This window comes from Martes martes (genome assembly GCF_963455335.1).
Source record: "Martes martes genome assembly, chromosome: 1".
Lineage (NCBI taxonomy): Eukaryota > Metazoa > Chordata > Mammalia > Carnivora > Mustelidae > Martes > Martes martes.
Genome location: NC_137888.1, coordinates 3,258,708 through 3,263,521, shown reverse-complemented (window position 1 = coordinate 3,263,521; position 4,814 = coordinate 3,258,708).

Here is a 4,814-nt window from a genome sequence, read left to right as displayed (position 1 = left end):
CAGGAAAAACCCACCCAAAAACATCCCGGGGAAAACAGAAACGCAAAATCAAAGTACGCAGTGAAAACTTCAGCTCGATTAGACACGGTCTCGACAAAATAAAAATTAGGAACACAGGGAACCTTTCCCTGTATTTACCAGGATGCAAATTACGCAAAATTGTAGCTGCGCCTCTGCCAAGACCTCATACCAAACTGGGCAGAGTCACAGCCTTCCCCAGCGGTGGGATTTCCAACCCCTGCTGGAATTCCCTCGTGGGCACGGCCGGTGGCCAGCAGGATGAGCCCCCCTGCCCTCCCGTGGGAAGGCGACCTTGCCTGAAACCACTCTTCTTCGTCTTTTGCCAGTAATTCCCTTGTCCTGGCCATTTCCGCCAGCAAAAGCCTTCCATTTTGTGCAACACCCACCCCCCGGAGCTCCCTTCCGTCTGTCCGGCAGGATGCTGCCCCATCGTGAATCCCACCACAGAGCCAGTTAGATCTTTCCATTTACTCGGTTGAGGTTTTGTTCTTCATCATCCTAAAACCCTTGTCCTTCCTTAGGTGTTAAGAGAAATTTGGTGTTCCACCCTGGTTCCTGACCCCAAGCTCCTAACTCCCTTGGAATTTCCTGGGGGATGGGAGTGTCTCTTGTTCAAACAAGGTGACTCGGGATGGCTCCCAGATGGCCCTCCTTGCCTACCCAAACTGAATCAGCAACAGAAAGTGGCACTGGTGGCCACGGCAGGAGAGCACGCCCTGAGCGGGTGGCCCCCAGCTAGAGAGGGGGGCACAGACAGGCTCCGGGCCACCCCTTTGGGTTGAACGGGCGGTGGAGGAGCTTGTCTGAGATGGGCCCCAAGAACCTCACCCCGAAGGCAATCATGCAGGGAAGAATGTAGCCCCCAGGACGGCTCTATGGAGGGCCGAGGCCCAGGAGACAAAGCCACAGGGCCAGGGGACAGCCCCAGTGTTAGACATCGGGGAATAGGAACCAGTTCCATCTTGAGGTCGAGAGGAACATCATAATCATTCCATTTGTGAAAAAGACTTTTGGGGACAGAACTCTGCTCTCCCCAGCATTACACGCTGCGGGTTCCACCCCCGGGAGCTCCTTCCCGACCCAGCCGTCCAGCGGATAGCAGCATGCGCTCTGTGCGAGTTACAACACAAGGCCCGGAGGCCAGGGGAGAGGGACTCAGAGCAGCCAGCTTCTAGAAGAAGGGAGCCACAGCTGCAGGAAAAGGCCGTAACCAGGACGTCCGTTCCTGCGGCTTCAGCCTGCGTCCGCGGCAACCACACAGAGCGACCTCAGCCCCGACGGCCCCTGCCTGGCCTGAAGGACAGCGTGGCTGCTTGAAGTCGCTCCGTTTACGGTAACTCACGGCAGCGGCCCCCGGAAACTGACACCGCAATGAAATTGACTCGGACGAGGGTCCCGGGTGGTCTGGAAGCCCGGGGGTCAGTGAGGACGGAGTTCAGAGGCTCGCACAGCGGCTAAGTACCGTACACACCACTCTTGGCCGCACGGGACTCACGCAGCCCAGACACGCTGCTGCTTCTGATCTGATCCCGTAGGGAGTCCACAGGGCGCAATATGGAGAATTCAGTCAGCCATTCACAAACGGGGAATCCACCAAGCCTTTCGTTGACTTCCAGAAATAAGAAATTTATTTCTGGGGATAGCGGAACAGGGGATAGCGGAACAAGCTGAGAGAGCCTGGACCCATCCAGGAGCTATGACGTTCTGCCGGCCGTGCTCGGTCTTGCAAACCAGCCCTGTAGGAGGGAATCCTCCCATCAAGGGCGTGAAGCCTCCCCTGCCCGAGGCCCTTCCACACCCGGACCGTGTGCCTCACACAGCGTGCTTCAGCATAACCACTGCGGTCCCCTGTCCCTTCTCCCTCTGAGGCACTGGCACACCTGTCCCCTTGTGACGGTGGGCACTGCAGCCAACACGGGCATTTTCACAGCACACTAAGGGAGCACCAAGTAAGTTGAACTGGGGACGGTTTCGGCAGCGTGGGTTTCTAGAAAAAGCACAAGTTCCTGGTTTGTCATCATTCCCACGCGTCACTCAGTTCTCGCTCGCTGCTCTGGAACAGCGTCCAGAAATACGCCCGCCGCCCGCTTTGGTGACTCGCCCAGCACTCGGGCACCCAGGTATGGGGTCTGTGGGTCACATCTCCACCTGCCTTGTCTCGTGGCTCAAACACCACATCTGCGGGCCTAGAGGGACGAGGTTTGAGGAGCACAGCACCAGGCTCTCGTCTGTGGACATCACTTCAATCACCAGACGCATGGGGTTGGACTCTCGCCCGACAGGATCCATCAAGGGTCCATCGAGTACAATATCTGATGCAAATCACACGCAGTAGGATTTTACCAGACAGCACGTTGGGAGCGCACAACCCCGATGCAGTTTCGTGAACCCCAAGATGTGGGGTGTGAAGGTCAACGTTCTATCCCCTCAGTGGCCAGTGGGTATAAGCCACAGTAAAGGAACAGCTGCGAGGACTTCCCCAACCTTCTGCAGGAAATTTTGCAAAATTATTGTCGTAAGGAGAGGCAGGCAAAGAGTGTGCTGGCCAAAAAAAACGTAGGAGACGTGTTAGAACATCAGGGTTCTGATAGTTTCCTAGATGTGCTCTTTGTGGATTCGCCAGCTCTGTAGTTTGGAATTGTACTTGGAATTTCTTATTCTAAAATAGTATCCACCTTAATGCGATTTCATATTCATGACGTCCTGTGTGCTTTTGTAAACAGGTCCGGACACCATGTTCACAATGCGATGTTCTTTTTTTTTTTTTTTAAGATTTATTTATTTATTTATTTACTTGACAGACAGAGATCACAAGTAGGCAGAGAGGCAGGCAGAGAGAGAAGGGGAAGCAGGCTCCCCACTGAGCAGGAAGCCCTATGTGGGGCTCGATCCCAGGACCCCGTGATCATGACCTGAGCCGAAGGCAGAGGCTTTAACCCACTGAGCCACCCAGGCGGTGTTCTTAAAAAGGCCCCATGTTTTGGGACCTCGTGACCATAGACGCAGCACGTGACGCTGGACACGCCAACTACAGAGACCGTTCTGGGCTGAACTGAAGACGCCGCCCTCCAAGCGACTCTGGGGATAGAGGAGGGTGGGGGTCGTGATGCTGGGGAGATGGGAGGCAGGTGGAGGGGCTCCTCCAGAGCTACGTGTCTCCACAGTGGTGCGGGGCCACCCAGGAGGGGCCTGGACAGCATCAGCCCCTCCCGCCACCCCCCACCGGAGGAGCTGAAGAGGGTGCACCACTGACAAGGTCAGAGCCCTGTCTGTTCGCAGCCCTGTCCTCGGCCATCCGCAGGGACCCCAAATCCACACTGGGAGGATGAAGCGCGGAACAGGCAGGAGGGCCCCCTCCAACGGCAGCTGATGGTTACTTGCCTGAGGCCGAAGTTTATTTTTTTAAGACTTTATTAATTTATTTGAGAGAGAGCGCGAGTGTTGGTGGGTGGGTGGGGAGGGATAAAAAGACTCTGCACTGAGCATAGAGCCCAACTTGGGGCTGAACCCCACAACCCCAAGGTCGTGACTGGAGCTGAAACCAAGAGTCAGATGCCCGACCCACCGTGCCCCCCACCCTCCCCCGCGCCCCGCCCTTTGTCTCTTCACCATGGTGTTTCGGGCACGTGACCCACAGGATTGCTTTCTAGGTGTCTCCGTGGCTCTCCCGGGGGAGGTCGGAGAGAGCAGCTTTGGCGAGTCGTCACTGTCGTGCTCAGCCAGAAAGCCACCTCCGTGAACCGCCTCCTGCCGCGTCAGGGGTGTGTGACCCCGTCCTTCATCCCAGGAGAAAACAGGGCTGCAGTACCGCAGAGACGCCCGGTTTAAAGACCTCGCAGAGGCTCATCCATAAGCAAAAGGACAAGGGAGACATTTATTCATACTGTGCACTAGTTAACAACTAGTAAGAAAAGATTAATAACAGATTAGCATCCGAGGGCCCTGTCACAGAGCGTTTCTGTGAGACGATCTCCTATCCTTCCCGCTCGCGTCCACTCACTCCGGTGGCTCTGACTGTTTATTTTCTTCCTCTTCAAAACTGACAATTCCTGCGGGGAGAAAGGAAGCTCGAGCACACGCCACACTCTTCTTTTCTATGCTGGAATGCTGTGCGCTAGCGGATCTTTTGCAATGAATAATATTATAAATATTAAGCGTTTATCAGGCAAAAAAATACCGTGTTGAATTTTATCTTATACCGACTTTCATGGTTTTTTCCTTGGTACCAGTGTTAGGAGTGAGTTGGATAGTTAGGGAATCGGGGCCAGGGTCCCCAACAAGAAAATATGGAGTCCAGACGGCTAAGATCAAACAGCACTGACACCCCGTTTTGCAGCTTCGACAGGACCAAACATTCTGCTTCGGAGCCTTTGCTGAAGTGATTTTGGCGAAATGTCCTGAAATAAGACCGTTAACCCCAACGCATTTGTCAATGTCACAGGCAAGGGGCAGCGAAAACCTAAAACCCCAAATGTCAGCAAAAAAAAAGATCATCAACACGTGGATATCATCCTAAGAGTCGGACAGATACGTGACCAGAGCCTTGACCGGCACGACTCAGCTCACCCTGATTGCTTAAGATCATTCCGCAAAAGAGTGCCCCCAAACCCCTAAACTTAGAAACTCCCAGGGCGACTTTGCCGGGCCGCCTCCCTCTCCGAGAGCTTTATACTCTCGCTATATAAACTTTGCTTGCTGCCCCCAGTGCTCCGTCCGGTCGACCCTTTCATTCTTAGAGGCAGCGTGACCAAGAACCACAGACGCTAAGGGGACAAAAAAATCCTGTGACACCG